The sequence below is a fragment of the Hemicordylus capensis genome, chromosome 16, assembly GCF_027244095.1.
Source record: "Hemicordylus capensis ecotype Gifberg chromosome 16, rHemCap1.1.pri, whole genome shotgun sequence".
NCBI classification, from domain to species: Eukaryota; Metazoa; Chordata; class Lepidosauria; order Squamata; family Cordylidae; genus Hemicordylus; species Hemicordylus capensis.
Genome location: NC_069672.1, coordinates 14684039 through 14702663, shown reverse-complemented (window position 1 = coordinate 14702663; position 18625 = coordinate 14684039). Strand labels below are relative to the sequence as shown.

At 47.2% G+C, this 18625-nt stretch overlaps 1 protein-coding gene across 7 annotated transcripts in view; it reads left to right on the top strand.

The window, feature by feature from the left end:
- CASZ1 (castor zinc finger 1) overlaps window positions 1-18625 on the top strand; it is a 375530-nt gene that overhangs the window by 193351 nt on the left and 163554 nt on the right. The window contains exon 1 of one of the 7 annotated variants that reach the window (XM_053281211.1): window positions 12405-12447. The exons of the other annotated variants lie outside the window; for them this stretch is intronic. The gene's annotated coding sequence lies outside the window, so the exon portion shown is untranslated. Of the gene's footprint in view, window positions 1-12404; window positions 12448-18625 lie in introns of those variants that run through there. 7 annotated transcript variants of the gene reach the window in all.

The following is an 18625-nucleotide window of genomic DNA, read 5'->3' as shown; positions in this document are numbered from 1 at the left end:
GTATCAGGCAGCAGCAATATAGGAAGATGCTGAAAGGCATCATCTCAAATCTGCGTGGGAGGAGGCAATGGGAAACCCCTCCTGTATCCTAAAAAAGACAGCCACAGGGCTCTGTGGGCGCCAGGAGTCAACACCAACTCGATGCCACAACTTTACCTACTTTTAAATCCTCACCCATTTTTCCTTTTCCCTCTTGGGACAACATTCCCTCACATGCCTAGGAAGTTGTCAAACCTTTTCTTTCTTGCTCTTTTGCTTTCTTTCCTTCCATCCACCCATCATCCTTGTGTGATTTGCCTCTGTGAGAACAGCAAAGGAGCTGAAGCAGATTAAGAGCACAGGCTGTATAGGTTCTGTGTTTTATTTTTTTATTTTTTTAAAAAATCCACATCCCAGTAACCCAAACTCTGGGGTGGGAAAAGTGATATTTTGCAGTCTGAATCTGTGATGCGCAGATTAAGGGTGTTTGCTTGATTTGCATAATGTATGCAACTTCTGCTAGTCATGGAGAAGTGAAGGCACTCAAGTGCTGCCCCTCAAGCTGCTGGAATCTTACTCTGCAGCGCCCTGCACAGGCACCAGCATCCGGTCAAGCACTGTCCCCTTCTTCTCTTATTATTATTATTTTTAACAGATCTTTATTAAAGGCAGGACATTACATAATATAATCGTTTTGATCATTTTATCTCATTTTAATATTTGTTGGATTTTAACTTGTGTGCACTGCCTAGGGATGCACATGTCAGGCAGGGTGGATAGATAGATCCTTTCCTCATAAGGGCTAGAAGCTTGTGTGTGTTTTAGACAACTGAGATTCTTAAGAAGCTGAATTCTGTGGCCAGAACGGAATTGCTTCTTTGGCTACATGATGATCTTTAGTCTGCTGTGTTTGATATGTCGATCTGCTTCTGTTTTGCAACTTTATCATTTTGTTCTGTTTATTATTTGCCTTGTTTATTAGCTTGTGAGCTGCCTTTAGAGCCCCTGGTGTGAAAAGTCAGGATCTGAACTGTTGTAATAAACAAAATTAAGTGTGCAGGGTGCTTTACAAAGCAAAATAAGCATTTTTAAAAAATATACAAAGGAGAAGTGGTATAGGGAGGAGACCTGGTCTTGTGGTGGCAAGCATGAATTGTCCCCTTTGCTAAGCAGGGTCCACTCTGGCTTGCATTTGAATGGGAGACTTGATGTGTGAGCACTGTGAGATCTTCCCCACCTTAGGGGATGGAGCCACTCTGGGAAGAGCAGAAGGTTCCCAGTTCCCTCCCTGGCAGCATCTCCAAGATCGGGCTGAGAGAGATTCCTGCCTTCAGCCTTGGAGAAGCCGCTGCCAGTCTGTGTAGACAATACTGAGCTAGATGGACCCAGGGTCCGACTCAGTAGAAGGCAGCTTCCTGTGTTCCTATATTACCCTGTTTGAGGATCTTATAGTCTTAATTTAGGTGTTTGGGTGGAAGTGCAAATTCCCAGTGGTAGTCCTGCTCACAGCCTGGCTACACTGAAGGAACCGTTATTGTGGAAACAGGGCTTTAGTCTGGAAGTCTTCTGGCCTGTGATGGAGTGCGGGTGCTGGGGTGGGGGGTGGAATTCATGTACAGCACCTAGTGTGCACCAGTTCCAAACAGCTGAGCTCTCGCGACACAGGCAAATGAGGCAGCAAATGTTGGGTGTGTTTGTTCTCCGGGGAGCTGTTTCCTTTCATGCCGTGTGGTGGCCCAAGCAGCTGTCCGATTCAATAAAGAGCGTCCGGGAAGAAGCACTCCCCCCTCCCCCAGCTCAGATGGGTTTCCCTTCTGTCTCTTCTCCACACCACCACCACCACAGAAGCCCCTCTCTGTGGATGCCCTGCGTGGGGAGGGAGGCTCTGGCAAGGCCCCAGACAGCCACAAGTGGCTTGTGGAGCTCTTTCAAGGCTGTCCTTCCCAGGTCTGGAAAATGCATACGTGGGATGTCCGTGCATGTGTTGCACGCCCTTGTGCATTTGCAGTGTGCAGATGTAGCATGGGGTTTGCCGACTTGCAAAACTGCAGCTGGGGTTCTCGGGGTTTGCTTCCGTCCTTTTCCTTCTTTCGCCAGCACATTTCAAGGCTGCTCGCAGGCTTTCATCGCTGAAACGGAATGATACAAGATGAAACAAAGAGAGGATAATATTTGCATGTTAGTTTCCTGGTGGCAGAATTTGGATTTGGGGAGAGGAAGATCCCTGCTGTTGATCTCCTGCTTGTCCCTGCCTATTATTTGTTTTTCCCCATGTGTGTCCTGTGCTTGGCCTAGAGAGGTCAGTGCAGCATTTTGGAGCCTTGCAGCAACCCTGCAAGGTAGGCCACTTATGGAAAGAGGATGCTGTTGAGATGGGCCTTTGATCCTTCAAGGCAGGGGTTCTCAGACTTGGTTCCCCAGATGTGGTTGGACTTCTGCTCCCATCATCCTCAGCTACAATGGCCATTGTGGTTGGGGACGATAGGAGCTGAAGTCCAGCCTCATCTAGGGACCCATGTTTGAGAGCCCCTGCTTCAAGGCAGTTCCTGTGTCCTTCACCCCCCAGCATTTCCAGTTCATTTTCAAATTTACGGGCAAACATATTATCCAGCGTCCGCCAGAAACACACGTGCTCTTCCGCCATCTTGCACACCTGCTTTAGTTTGGTTCCAGTGGCAGCCTGGCAGAACAGAAAAACCCTCTGCAAACCTTTTCCTTTTCCGGAGGAGTGCAAGCAGGCCTGTGTGTGCATGTGTGTATGTTACTCTCCCCTTTAAATAAATAAATAAGCAACGTGAACAAAGTTTGTCTTCTGCGGAGAGAGGAAGCAAATGAGCTCTCAGCTCCAAAGCCGGAGCTCTGAGGCCGTTGGAGAGGAGAAGAGCGAGCGGGGGAGAACCCCTCTGCTTTCCAAGGACTGATTGGATGGCATTGCCAAGTGTATTAAATTTTGCAGACATTTTAACAGCAATATGCTAGATAGTTGGGTGTCCCCTGAGGCGGGTGGATTTTTTATATCCTTCACAGAAGGTCAAAGCCCTCTTCTGCTCCCCCCCCACCGCGCTTCTCTCTCTCTCTCTCTCTCTCACCTTCCAAATGCAGCAAATAAGCTACTGGCTCCATTGCCCTTCACCAGGGAATTTCAAATATCTGGACAGATTCCCTCATGGCTCAAACTGGGGTGGGTGGGGGCGGTGGGCGTTTGGGTATATCCCACCCCCTTCTCCTCCTTTCTGCAGTTTTTCTTATTTTTCAGGAACAATGTCACTCACACACACAAGAGTTGTTTTAAAAGCGGGGTGGGGGGAGGCAGGAAAAGAATCCATCTGGCATATGAATAATTGAAATGGCTCAACTCTGTGGCTGTTCCTGTTGTTTGCTCTTGGTTCTTCCTCCAGCCCACCCCATCCTTGCTAACAAGCCCCCACCCCGGGAGGAGGGCAGGGCTCCGTTGGTGAGGAAGTACCAGTTCCTTTGGAGCAGATTTGGCAGTGGACTTTCTGTCAGGTAGTTGAGCAGTTAAAACCTCGGAAGTCTCTGTGGCTATGCAAAAGTAGCAAGCTTTTGGATGGCATAGAATTCTTTGGCACCAATTGGGTAACACAGTTTTAATCCAGGCCGAATGGTTTGGGGTTCCTGGGAGCCAGATTAAGAAAGCAGCACAGGTGCCTGCCTGCCTAAATGTGAACCTAGAGGTGAAGGAGCCAAGGAGAACCAAAGGCCTTGCCTCCAGCTCTTAGCCCTCATCTGGATTGCTTGCATCTCTTTCCCTCCCTCCCCTCACCCAGTCCTGGTTGAAGTGTATAATCGGGGGCAGCCTCAGGCAACAGCTGGGGGCCCAAGTGGTCGGCCCCTCAACCCCCAGGACCTAGCACCCGCTGATGAGACCTCCGTTGCTGCCGCCGCCTTTGCATGGCACCCTCATCGGCCAGTGGGGGTGTCCGCCAGAGACCCCTGTGTCACTGTGGGTCCTTTGAGGGCACTCCGGTTGGCCTGTGGGGGGCCAGGAGAACGAGGCGCTGCCGTGGGAGCCTCTTGACCAAGGGACGTGCCTGGCAGCTCCCCCTCCTTCCGCCCTGCTGGGGAGGGGGCAACAGTCACAGCAGCTGCTCCTCTCTCTCCTACCCTTCCAAGGAGGGGGGTGAAGGGACTGCCCCCGGGATTGACCCCGCTCCACGGGTGGCGGGGCAGTGCAGAGCTTTGTCCCAGAAGCCCACCTCCTTGCCACTTGGGCCACCACTGGGTATGATCGGAGCGCTTTCTGGGCCAGCTTGGTCTCCATTTAGGGCCGAACAGGGCATGACCAGCTGTGGCATCCTGGACCCTGCCTGCCCAGTCGCATCTTCCCCTGCTTCTGCAGCAGGTGCTGCCTGGAGAGCCCTTCTTGCAGGAGGAACTGCAGATTTGAGAGTCCATCCAGCACCAGTTTCTAAGTAGCACTAAATAATTAGCACACCTCTCCTTCCCCTCGGCAAATCACCAAATCACGCGGAGCCCTCTCTCTCCTTTCGCTTGCCTATTTTCTGTATCCCCCCCCCCTTGGTCCAACGGTGAGTTGCGCTCTCAGCTCTTGCAGCCTCCAATGTGCTGCTTTTTCATTTCCAAAGTGCTTGAGACAGCTGAACCAGCGCCGCTCGGAGCGTCCGGAATGGAGCCCCGACTGTCTCTTTAAAACCATTTAGAGGGAAAACAAAGAACTTTAGTGCATTAATTCTGGATGAAGATGGGTCTCCAGATGACAGGCTGATCCATATTCTTCCCCACAAGACACCTTCCATTCTCCTCCTCCCGTTCTCTCCCCTCCCCTCCGTCCGTCTGTCATCTTCCCCCACTTTCCTTCAAACCGAGAAGTTGCTGCTCAGAAAGATTTCAACCTTAAAGTGTTCGCAGCAGTGAAATTTCTTCTTTAATCCCCCCCCCCCCGTATAGTTAGCAGGCAAGATATTTGTTGGGCAAAAGGGACATTTGAGGCTGTTGGACATGTATCCCCAATATGATCCAAAAGACGTTGTGCTAACACTGAGCCTCAGGAAGAGTTCTGTGAAACTCAAAAGCTTGCTCTCTGCATTGCCATATTTTTGTTGGCCCCGATAAAGCTGTTTCCCAGACTGACATGCTCACATTAGGTGGTGCTTAATAGAGCAGGGGCAGCCCCCCAGGTGGGTCAGGGGAAGGCCCTAGCTGTTCTTCAATACCTCTGGGGTGCATGTGGGGCTGAGCTAATAGCAAAAGGGAAGTATGAGGTTTTGCCTGTTATTTGGGGGGACCCTCTGGGCAGCACCGTGCGCCTAGATGTGATGGAAGACCAAGGCTGAGATGCTGGCAGCTGGCCTCCCTAATGGATTTAGTAGCAAGGCCAGATTTGAACTGGGGACTTTGGGGCCCACAGCTCACTCTCTCAGTCTCTGTGCTGGAGTGCGGCAGGGTGCTGGCGGTTGCCTACTTCCGTGAGGGCTTCCGTGGTTGGCCATAGTCACGTTTTGTGCCGGTATCTGCTAAAAGTGCCTCCAGAGAGGGCAGCCGGTTCTGGCACACAGAGGGGGAGGTTTCTGGATATGTAGCCCACAACAAGGCTCCTTGTCCCCGTGTCTCCCCAGCCCCCTGGCTTTGTTTTGCCCCTTCTTCTTTCTGGGATGACGTCTTGCACATTTTGCAAGTTTGCACCTGCAGCGGACAGGCCTTGGGGCTCAAAATGGGAAGCTCTGTGGAACTTGGAAGTGAAAGCAGAACCAGGGCTGCCTGGGATGAGGGGCAGAATGTGCTGGCACTTCTGCCCTGCCCCAGGGCGCTTCCCGGGAAGAGAAGGAGTGTCCTGCTGGATTTGAGCAAAGGTCCCCGGAGCCAGCCATCTCTTTCCCACCCTGGCCAGCCAGAGTCCTCCATGCGGCCTGCACCCTCCCTCTAGCCACTGGTATTCAAAGGTCGGTGGCCTCTGAACATGGAAGTTCTACTTAGTGGCCATGACTTAGCACTCTTGATAGACCTCTCCTCCTCCAGGAATTTGCCAAGTTTGCTTTTCAAGGCTCCTTGTAGTCATCACTACATCTTGTGGCAGTGAATTCCATCAGCCAATAATGCATTGCGCGAAGAAGCTCTTTCTTTTTGTCCATCCTAAATCCATTGTCAATCAGTTTCACTGGATGACACCAAGTATTACTAGAGAGTGAGTAAAACATGTTTGTCTATCCACTTTCTCCACACCCAGGCTTTATTCCTCCTTCATCATCTCCCCCCGCCACGCACACACACTTCAGAACCCCCAAACACTTTGTAGGGAAGGTGGTCAGGACCCATGGTTTTCGGTTTTCTGTACCAGATTGGGACTCGTCCTTTGCTGCTGTGAACATATTTGTGTGTTCAGTCAGCAGATCTGCACCAATCCCAGCAAGGAGGACTTCCCCCATAGTTCAGCCCTCGGGAACTTTGAGCTCTGTCGATGGGGAGGAAGATGGGAATCCAAGAATCTTTCAAAATAAATTCAAATCAGGTTGGGAATATGTGAGAGAAAAAGTATTGTGTAAAGACTCCCACACATGTTACAAAAGCAGTATGTAAAACTTCTGGCAACCAACCGCTTGATACAAATAATGAGGTATTTGTATCCAATAAAACGGGTTTGATGGGGAAATTGTTCTCTCTGAGTCCCATCACAGGGTGAGTTTCTCTGTGTGTGTGTGTGTGTGTGTGTGTGTGTGTGTGTGTGTGTGTGTGTTCTGACAATAAAAACGGAGGGTTTGGCGCTGCCAAAATGCATTCTTTGCAGTAATATCTCAGTATCTGTTCTGTGCTATTTCATGCTCATCCTCCCATTTGTGTTGGTGCAGCTCATTTCTGAACATGTGCTTTTAAAGATGCTGCCTTTAAAATGTCTGTAGTCTGTAAAATGAAAGGAATACACAGACAGGTTAAAACAGGGGGCGGCAGACATGTGGGCAGTTTTGCAGGTAATGCAAAACATCCTCCCTACTCCCTAAACCCGTGACTGTAGGCGCTCAGAGGGTGGGGGGAGCTAAATTCTGCAACCTGTGTGAATTGTGCAAATGGAACACCGTTGCATATTTTGTCCAATTCCATCTGCTCCTAGTCAAGGCAAGGAAGAAGGCAATCCAGAGAAGCCCTGCTCGGTGACAAGACACAGGCCAATTTGTGTCAGGACTGTACTGCTTCAGACTGCAAGTGGGGACTTGCATGATCGAGAAAGAAAGAAAGAGAAAGAAATCACACGTTGAAAACTAGCAGGCCCTTGACACTCTACTTTTCCGTGTAGGGTGTTGTTTTTTAAATGGAGGATTCCCCTGTCTAAATTTCCCCTCCCATTTATTATTTATTTATGTGTTCGATTTGTTCAACAGAATCTGCTCAACAAAAATGTATGCTGTTACCTTTCCCCTCCAGTTACCGGACCCTGCTAACCCATTTACCTGCATCTCTTCCTCTGCTTTCCAGACTTGCCTGCCTGGAACTGAGCTTGGCTCGCCAGTCTCCTCTGAGGAGCTCACCCCTAGAGCTCTGCAGGCAGAGAAAGAAGACTGGATTGCCTCCCCCAGTGGCGGTTGGCCCAGCTTGAGGGAAGTCAACAGCTCTGCAAGCCCCTCTAATTCTCTGTGGCACCGACTGGTTGTTCAGCATCACTGACTGGCCAGGCCAGTAGATCACAAGCTGCTGTGGCAGCTCCTCGGCAGGCATGGCCTACAGTGCTGCTGATGTGAGGACCATGGAGGTGATGTCCAGTCTAGAAAGTGCCAGGTTCTGGCTGCTGATCGACATTCTTGTTGACCTCATAGGCTGAGAAAGAAACTGGCCCGTGGCAGTAAAATGGGTCCTTTATTCCCCCCAGAAGCCACCTAGTGACTTTCATGCCTGCATGGGGATTTGAACCCAGCTCTTCCCTTGGGTCTAAATCTAACACTCTATAAACAAAAGCCAGGGGTAGTTCTTCAATCCATGTGGATGTCCAGCCTCCCTCAGGGTGAGCTCTCTCATCCAGGAATGGCTTGGTTGCCATCATCAGCCTGCCAAGTAGGGAGGGGAAATAAATACACATTTTAACCACCACCCATCACGTGTGGACTGGAGGTTAAAATGACAGTTTCAGTTGTCCCTCTCATTTCTGCTGCTTCTCATTTTGACTTTAATTGGCAGCATTTTCATTGGAAGAAATATCCTACTAAAATTAGGGCGGACGTCAATCTGGAAGCTGAGAGGTGCTCAGCTGACCTGGCATTTTGGGCAAGATGAGAGTCCCTGAAATCCCAGTCCAAGTTCTGCAGGATTCCATCTTGGCAAATGCATTCTCTGATGCGACTAGCTTGGAAAATGGCCCAAGAGGAAAAGCTTAAGAAGCCCCTCTTCGCCCCACATTGGTTTTCTCTGGCTCAGCAAAAAGAAATTAAGAGCCACCTTTTGTTCAACTTCTCTGTCTGGTCTCCTGGCGGCAGTGCTTATTCCCTACAGTCGACTGGCTATTTACAAGCCTTGATCAATGGGTGAGGCTGGGGGAAGACTCAGAAGTTGTGGGAGTAGCTTTAGCTCTCGGAGTCTTCTTTTTTAAGTCCTTAAAAAAAGCACTATTCCTAATGTATGCATAATTAAGAGGCCATATAAGAGGCAAAAGACCTCTTTTTTCTTGCCTTTGTGTGGCCTGCTTAAAGGAGGTGGGTTCAGAGGAGAATGCCCGTCTTTTCCAGAGCTTTCATGAATTCTGTTCCCCCACTCCTTTTATTTTATTTTTTTCTAAATCGGCAAAAATAACCATTCCTCCAGGGAAAATGTGCGGAATAAGCGACACCTGGAAAAGCGAGCCAGGTTTCCCTTCCAAGCCAGCAAACTGTGTTGTGCTGCCGGAATTCAACAACAACAACAACAACAAGAAGGGGGCAGTGAGGGTGGGGAGCACTTCCTTCATGCATATGGAGTTTTTTTGAGAAAAAAATGGTATTTTAATGCTTTCTATTAAATTGGGACTAAAAGTGGTGTCTTAATTTGCATGCATTAGCATATTTGCATATAGATCACTGAAATGGTGGGTGAGCAAAGAGCCTATAAATGGAAAATCTTTTAAAGGCACAGCCTCTCCGTTAACAAGAAAGCACACCCATATTGCCATCTTCTGCTGCTGCCCTTCTGCCTCTTGGGGGGTGGGGGGAGCTTTGTCTCATCCCCTTGCTTAGTCGTGTGTGAGTGTGATTTTAAAAAATAATGGGAAAGCATGAGACCTTGGGATGCGTGTTTGGCTGTGCTTTATGGCAGAAGTAGGTCTTCCTTAAGGGCCCATTGGATGGAAGAACTCCGGTCCCTTCATATAAGGGCAGTTGGATTTATGACCCATATTTATAGTTTAGTTTGGACTTCAAGTGACTCTCCAGGATTTCTCAAATAGAGGGTCTTTCCTGGTCATGATACCAGAATTTTTTATTTTTTTTTTTAATTTAAGATCTTAAGGATTTCACATCCGTGAGGACTGGAAACATGATGATTTTGTTTGTTTAATGAAATTTGCAATTCTTAGAGAATCCAGAATTTCACACCAGTACCAGTTTCTGCTTTTGTGTAGCACTGTTATGGAAGATACTCAGCAGCACTGAGTATCAGCAGCATACTCAGCAGCACTTTTGGCAGCAAGAAGGTATGGGTGTACTAGGGGAGTAAGCAACTGTGTATGAGGAGTGGGGAAAGGACTTGGCCCCACAGGACTCTTCTTTGGGCAGTGGGCCAATTTATGGCAGTTTAGTGGTTGTTGACCCATATTCCAGATCAACCCAGTCAGAGAAAGGAAGCAACATGCCAGGGTTCCACCTTTTTGGAGACATCTTAAGGGGCTGGCTCCAGAAAGAGGAAAGAACTCTGTACATAGTTACAGGTAAAGTGTGCCGTTGAGTCGGTTTCAACTCCCGGCGCCCACAGAGCCCTGTGGTTGTCTTTTGGTAGAATACAGGAGGGGTTGAACATTGCCTCCTCCCGCACAGATAAGATGATGCCTTTCAGCATCTTCCTATCTCGCTGCTGCCCGATAGAGGTGTTCCCCATTGTCTGGGAAACATACCAGCAGGGATTCGAACCAGCAACTTCTGGCTTGCTAGTCAAGTCATTTCCCCACTGCGCCATTATGTGGCATACAGTTACAGGTACTCACTCTTTATTGTTGCTTTGCACATTTCAAGGCTGAAGCCCTTGCACTGCAAGTAAGTTCATAGTACAATCCTGTGTACACTTATCTAGGAGGCAGTCAGTCCCATAGAATACCCAATCAATCAATCAACCTTTATTGCAGTAAGCAAACCTGGATCAGGCTACAGTGTCAGGAACTGAAAGGTCTTGCTCCGTTCTCAGCCTGAGGCCAGTCCCATGCTCGTCTGGCACATCTTCAGCTGGGTGGGAAGGAACCCAAGAGCTAGAGTTTGGGGTAGGGCCAGTCCTGTGGAGCATATGACTCCCTTGTTATAACAGCCTTGCCTGTCCTCTTCTGGCCCAGTTCAAAGTGCTGGTTACATCCAGGGACCCAAATTTGAGGCTGAGCTCACTAGCCAGCCATGACTGGTGGTTGCCACCAACCCCCTCTCTCCCCTCGGATCCCTTTCTGGTACCCAGGCAGAGGGCTTCAGGAGGAAGTGGGTCTTCTGTCCTTTGCCTTGGGAGATGGAGGTGGGAAGAAACAGGGGAAGTCCTCTCTGCCTGCTCAGAAAGGTTGCCTGCCGTTCCTTAGCTTCTCCAAAATGGCAGTGGGAAGGAGACCTCTGGCAGGAGATCTGTGTGGCGCCAGAAGACTGGGGGCGCTTGTCACCGCTTGTGCCGATGCCTGGTGATGTCCTTAAAGGCCCACGTCTCCTCGTATGCGCCTGCCCACTGCTTGGGGTCAGCCAGGAGTCTCAGTGGCATGTCCTACAATCTTCGGGGTGTGGGGGCACATGAGAGGGCTTTTTCCTCAACTGCCCAGGAAGATGCATCTGGATCTTCCTTAATTACCTTCAGGCATTTTGTTTTAGATGTTTTTGTTCCAGCAGGCTTGCTGGATGGTCCAGTATTCTTGGACTCTTGGTGTGTTTTAGTGCCTGTCCATCTGCTGCCTCATGGCCATTTTCCTCTTTGTAAGCTGCCTTATGTGCTTTTGTGAAAGTGGAAGAGTGGGATATAAGTAAAAATAAATGCATCATCCTAGAGTGTCTAGTAAGCATATTGGCCCAGCAGATGGGTGGAGCAAACCCCTCTAGCTATTGGGCTCCCTGGCCCAGTGGGCATGAGTCCCAGCCTTGTGGATTGGGTTGAATGAACACGTTGCATGGGGCGGGGTGGGGAGTCCATGCCTCACCACTAATGAAGATCGGAAACCGATGGAACGGCGCAAGGTGCTCTGGTTGTGGAAATGAGGGGAGGATTCGGCCGGGTGGGGGCCTAATGGATGCCGCTTCAGTCAAAGCGGATGTCGTATTGATTGCTGCGTGTCTATATTTATATATATGATGGAGTGTATAAACTTCAGCAGATGTACGGCGCATAGATAAATAAAATGGATGTTGAAAAATTAATGAAATGGGCACGCAAATCCACCGCCATCGATCATGACGGCTGCCTTGACCCACAGGGTGGTGGTGGTTCTTTTTTTCCACTTTCAGTAGAGTTCGGGTTTTTGTTTGTTTGTTTGTTTGTTTGTTTTTTAAACATTTGCTTTTGATGGTCTCCTGCAAAAAAATGGAAAGTGTGGGCAGGGAGAAGGGGGAGACACAAAATCCTTGACATCATGAGAAGTTCCTCACAAAGACAGTTTTTTTTCTTTTTCGGTGCTGATGACGTTTAGGAGTGAGATATTCTGAGTGTGGGGCCGTCATCTGGTGTTTCCAAGCACCTTAAGCAGTCTCTGGGCTTGAGATGTCCTTAGGAATGGATTCTAAGCAAGCCGCGCAAAACTGACCTTCACCAGGAAGTCTGAAATCCTATTAAATGATGCCTGGTTTCTTCTTTCCACTCTCTGGCACATAGGACTGGAACAGGGAAGCAAAGCATCAAGGGAGATTTCTATCCTGCACTGGCTTTCTCCCCTCACCCTTCGATCTGTAATTTGACAGGGGGCCTAACAGAAAATGTTTCCCTCCCTCACAAAACTGCAGTTCCCAGAATTCCCCAAACCATTATTTGCATCACATGTGGGCAGATGGTAAATCAAGATCAACTGGTAGATTTCTGGGTGATGTGCAGTAAATCTGGCAAGTATTTCTAACTCCCAGTAGTTTAACAGCAGCCAGTAAAATTGCAAGTAGAAACAAGAATTCTCTGCCAGGGCTGGCCTTGAGCTAATGGTTTCTCTCTTGGCCTCCATGTTTCTCACCTGCAGAACAGGAGTTTGAATGGGTTGCCTTGACCAGGACTTTGTGGAGCTCTGCTGGCCAGTTTCAAGAGAGAATCCCCGATCTGTAATCATTCAGATGTTGATGTACACACAGGTCATCCCAGTGCCTGGCTTATGGGGTGCAACAGGTAATTGCCTCCACCCTCAGAGTTGCCGCTTTGCATGCGGCACAGCCCCTAGCTGCTGTTTTGCACCTGACTCAGGTTGGCAAACCCTGGGGCTCTGGTATATGAACAAAGCAGATCGCACAAAATGGAAGTCTGCCCACCTGTGGATGAGAGTGTGAGCTACCAGTCAGGAAGCCCCCAGTTCAAACCCTACCTTGAGTTTAGAGAGATATCTGCATTTTTGATCAAAGTTGATCTTGGAGAATCAACCCCTGGAAAATAAAAGAAGTGAAAAAGTGTGATTGCCTTTTTGGAAATCCCAAACCCCATGGGAGAGGGAGGAGTAGCAGCGTTACATGGTATACACCACAAGAGCTTCTCTCTCTTTTTAGGTTCTCTTTTCTTTGTGCTGTTAATTGCCCCTCCATTGTGAAGGGAGGACGCTCCTGCATCCCATAAGGGTCACTGAGAGTTTAATGGAGCAACCACTAGCTCCTTGTTGGGGCGGCCAGTGACCTTCTGCCTGGCTCCTCTGGAATCTTTGCAACGCACAACACTGCATTCGCCTCATTTCCAACACTGTGTTGAAATCCCCACCCCACCCCTACCCCATGTAAATTTTCCTGGGAAGACTCATGAAATTTTGGAGATTTGACACCAAACATCCAGTGGGTGACTGGTGCTAACAGAGTGTTTCCCACATGGTATGTGTTCACAGATGGCATTGCTGGCCATGGAGACAAATATAACATGGTGACAGCTCCCCCTCTCCCAATTCTCCTTCTGCTTCCCAAGATCAGAGCAGGGGTTTTGTCCCTTATGTGTTTTACTAGCAGAAGTGGTGGTGATCCTTCAAAATAGGACTGTGGTTTTGTAATGGCCCTGTGGTCCAAATGCAGGGTTCTGTGTTGGAGGATTTTGCTCTCGTTTTGTTGGAGACAACCCTGTTCCCCATCCTTCTGTGTTGCCTTATTCCAGGGCATGCTTTTCATTAGCTCCTTGAGAGGGAGACTGCTCCGTTTTGCAGAGACAGAGTGATGCCTTTTGGGGACCATTGTGGCAGATGCAATTGCGTCTTCTTGAAAACAGCAGATTCTCTTAAGGCGCAGAGGTATTGGGGAGAGCCCAGCCAACCTCCAAAAATGGTTTCAACCCTCCTTTATCCCCTCCAGTGGCATCCCATCTGTGAGTCATGGTCATATTTTGATCAGCCAAGCTCTTTGCACCTCCTGATTTGTCCTGGCTGAAGAATTCCCAGCCACAGATGAGGGGAAAAAAGTTCTATTATTTTAAGAGTACAACTTCCCAGTTCGTAAACTTTGACCACTTATTTTTTGTTCCTTTTTTGTTTTACGCTCATCTGAAGCGTACAGTGTAATCTTCTGATCCTCATCTGTATTGACGACTCCTTCCGTTTTGTATCATCAGCAAATTTCACCTGCTTCTTCCTGTTTGCCATCCTCCTCCTCTCCGTTCTCCAAGGTCACTCATGAAAACATTGAAGAGAACCGTGCATTTGGGCATGATCCTTGAAGAACTCTGGCGGGTTGACCTCTGAGCCCTTTGAGAATTTGTCTTATGGCACAACTCTTTGCTCTCTTTTCTTTTCAACCAGCTATTTACTCGTCTTCTGCAGTGCCTGTATTAATGTCTTTAATCCCTAATTAATTCTTCCCAGTACTTTCTTTACCTTGGCCTTCTAATTTTGTCAGCTTCTGAGCACACGGCCCATGTTGATGTTGCTGCTTCTGCCAAAGCCGGTAGCTCCACCCACTTTTGTTTCAATACCTAGTGAGATCCCTGCATCTTACAGTGTGGGAGGAGCTTCATTATAATATGGCTCATTTACTGACCCTGGGATCTTTCTTAAAAGTCATGAAGAAGTTAACCTCCTCTTTTCTTGAATTCTTGGCCTGGGCTCATGCCAGCACTCTGGTTACGTTACATTACATTTCATTCCATTCCACCTTTTCTCAATCACTGACTAGAATCCATCCTCCTAGTGCAGTTCCTGCACATACACAAATCTTTATCCTGGACCTTCAAAGTCCATTTTCCCGCTGTCTTTTAATTTGAATATTTTAGTGTCCCAAATTTTTGCAATGCATTGGAAATCCTGAATATATGCAAAAGCGCAGAATCCACACTCTCTAGTTCTCTCGCTCAATTTTTTTTTCTTTTCAGTTTGCCAAAAAATGGGGGCAGGGGACTCTTGGGATCTAACCAGGTTTTGTGGTTGTGAATTTAGCCAGATTTAGCTTCAGCTTCACTCTTCCTTCTTGAAATTAAGGAATGTCTAGACATCAGCAGCCTATTTCTAGGGGCTTGGACAGTGTGAGCATTTTCCACCCCTGTCTGGCCCTTTAACGTTGTAATGAATGGCCCAACCATTAAATGGTTCTTTAAGCTTGTTAAGAAGCAAACCAGGGAATTCTGGACATAATTAAGAAATAAAATAAAGTATTATGTATTTATAAATAAAGTATTTAAAGTATATATAAATAAAGTATTTATATGCCACTAGTGCTTTTGAAGCAGCTTACATTCAAATATAATTTAAAATACAAGTATACTCTGTTTTTAAAAATCAGAGCAACACTAACATTTCAAAGCAAAAAAGTAAAAATAAAACAACTGACCCATTAAAAATGCACTCTGATAGAAACATTTGTTTGTTTATAACATTTCTTTTGCCAGACAGCCTCAGGGCGGCTTGTATATGTAACTTCAAAATACAATAAAGATGCAATACAACTATATAAAAACAGCAAAACAGGAAAAGCAAGAAAAGCAGGGGGAGCTGTAGATAAAAGCAGCAGACGGCTCAATTAGGAGGGGTCTCAAATATCGTTAGCACCACAAAAGTGACAAGAGAACAACACAGACTTCACCCCATGCCTAAAAGATGGCACTAGGTGAGCCTGTTCTGAAAAGGAGTTCTCACATTTGTATGCCACCACAGAAAATACCCTCTGACCTTTGAAGAAGGTCTTGATTGGAGGACAAATCCATGCAGGAGAATGTGGTACTTTGGATATAATGTGAGAACAAGACCCAAGGCTCTGGCAAAGCATGGGTCCTCCGGAAAAGATTAATTCTGGCCTGAAGGCAGCGAAGAATGTCAATAGAGGATCCACTCTGGGCATGGGAACTTCATAAGTGGAGCACCACCACTGAGAAGGAAAGCCCAAGACCATCCACTGTACTTCTGAGGGCAGGGCCACACATAGATGTTTGCAGTAAATCTAAATCCGTGAACTTATGAACTTGGAGGGTCTTAAGAACTTGGAAGGTTTTAAATCACATATATGGAGAGAAGCATTCCTTCAGGTAAGCACTGCCTGGGCAATATACACAAGGCTTTAACAGTGCAAGCCAACCCTTTGGATTGTGCTGGTCTACTCTTGCTGGCAGCAGGTCTCCAGGCAGAGGTCTTTCCCAGGCATACCCTATTCTCTGCCACTGTAGTTCCTCTTTAGTGCAGCTCCTTAAGGACAGGTATCTAACCGGCTCCCTGTAACGGGTGATGACATAAGGGTTTTGTCTTGTTGAGCAGGCAGTGAACCAGGGCTGACAGGGTTACCACAAATATGGCGGACCAGCAGAGAAGCTTGGTCCTTCCTCTCCAGTTTGGCCTGCTTCCTCCCAGTTTCCAGGGGGCTCGAAGGCTAATAACAACTCCTGGAAACTGGGGTGAATGGACTGAGCTTCTTCAAGAGATGAAGTTTCCCAACCAAGACTGGGAGAACTGACTCCTCCGTGAGACTGGCTAGGCCTTTGGTCTCTGGAGCTGTACGGAGTGAGCTCTGCTGTCACTGCCTTTAAATTCACTTGAAGTAGGAACTTAGGAGAGTTTTGAGTTATTAAGTTCAAGGAAATACGTGAAATGAGCACAGAGAAGGGGATTGTGTGTGCCTCTCTTTCTTTGATACTTTCTTTTCTCCCCCCTTCCCCATCTTCCTCCTGATGTTTCCAAGAGACTCTTGTCGGCTCAGAAAGCTGCGTAGGCCCGTGGCGGCTCAACCTTTCCCTCTCCCCGAGCCCCGGTCTAATCAACCCCTATAATTTATGCAGAAAATATGATTTATATTTAATTTCACCACACTTGCATTGTTAATTTGAGATGTAATTAACCCGTCGCTATGACAACTAATTTCGTGATGCCGTAAATTACCGCCGTCTTTTCATCAAAATTCAGTTAGTTTGGCTCCTGTGTGCAATGTACTGATGCAATTAGGTTGCTAAGGGCAACCCAAAAGTGTTCAATTTCTTTTGTGTATCTGCATTGGGGCAGAAGCTTTTCTGGTGCCTTTATCCCAAAGTCCTGTTTTCTTTGGGAAAGCGAGCCGGGCGGTGCGTCTGCGAAGGAAAGTGTGTGACAGGGAAAGAAAAAGAAAGCCGAGAGAGGGCCCTCTCTCTGGATCTCCCTCCTGTGTGTGCCTTGCTCTCCTACGTGCACTCTCTCTCCCCCTTCGCTCTTAGATTGCTGGCGTCTGTAATTGTTTTTAAACGCTTTCCTCCCCGTTGATCCTGTGACCCTCCATTCGTCCCAGCCTGGTGTGCTCCCACTCTTCTTCACTCTGTCAAAGTGGAGGGAAAATGTTTGACTCAGACTTTTCATCCCAGCATCCTGGGGAAGAAGCCTCTGCCCTGTCCAGCAACTTCGCATCCTTCTTGAATCTCTCACCCCCCACTCCGCCCCTTCTCTCTCGCTTACAGATCTAGAACTTGTTTATATAGGTTTTTCTCTCTCTCCTGTTTGCCCCCCTTCTTTATTTAAAACAAAAACCCTGTGTGTTGCTTTTGTCACGGTAATTCCCATTTTGCCAACACCAGGGGCCCAGGCAGACGAGTTACTAAGGAACACAAAATTTTAATTAGTGTATTTTAATCATTCAGGCTTTCCGAGCTAATCCACAGACCCTGGAGAATTCCCGAGATGCAGCTCTGTTCTGCTTTACCATTTATTGTTGAGTCTATTATAATTACTGTTAGCAGGTGGGGACTGGGAGATGTTTATTATGAGTTTTTCATCTTTAGTATAATTACCGAAAAAAACAAAATAAAAAGATGTCAGCACGTTTTGTTTTCCTAGAGATATTTTTTCTTTTAAAATATATATGTGTGTGTTTTAAGTGTAAGTGTGTGTGTGTGTGTGTGTGTGTGTGTTAGATATATATATATATATATATATATATATATATATATATATATATAGTGGATATTTTTCCCGCGCTTTCCAGGAAAGCATTTCCAAATTAGTGTTGCTGTTTAAATTATTTATTTGTCTTGTCAAATGGTGAAAACTGGCACCAGTTTCCCCCCCACCCCAGCTTTTTATATGCATGTATTTATTTAAATTTCCAAACTTTTATGCATACAAATGGAAACTCCAAGTCGATTTGGTGTGTGAGTATTGGAGGGTTGGGTGTGGGAGGCTAAGAAGATGGAATAGAGCAAAACATCCCACGGGGCGGGGGTGTGTGTGTTTCCGACCCTCGGGATGGCAGAAAGAAGGTTGTCTCTGGGAGGAACCATCCTGTCTTGAACCTACGTCATTTGGGGGTCTATTTCCCCTGATCATTTTCGTGGGAGCTTTGTTGCTGGCTTCAAAAAGAGCAGGATTAGAGCAAGCTGTTCTCTCCCCACACCCCTTAATCTGGGCATCTTTTCATAGACTTGCTTACTACTGTTGCAACTGGGGGGGGGGGCGTAGTGTTCTGAGGATATATCTACACCAAGCAAAACTGCTGGGTCAAGGATGGGTTTCTGTAAAGCCTCTTCTGTCTTTACACTGGTTTCTGTTGCGGGTTGTAACTTTCCTGGCTAGAGAAGAGAGGCTGTTGGGCACTGGACCTGGTTCTTGTATTTAGTTGCATGGGCTACGACTTTCTTTCTTTCTTTCTTTCTTTCTTTCTTTCTTTCTTTCTTTCTTTCTTTCTTTGTTTGTTTGTTTGTTTGTTTGTTTATTTCATTAAAAACAATCACAAGGCGGTTTACAAAAGTTAAAAAACACAATAAAATGACAACAAAAGTATCTAAGCTAAAAATATAAAAACAAACCAAATTTAAAATCTGTAAAATACAAGCATAAAAACGATACAACAGATAAACACTTTCAAAAACCTGATTCGGTTCTAATGTCAAAGCATGGTTTATTGTTGCCTGTGTAAGCCATGGCAAGCCACAGCCTCACCTG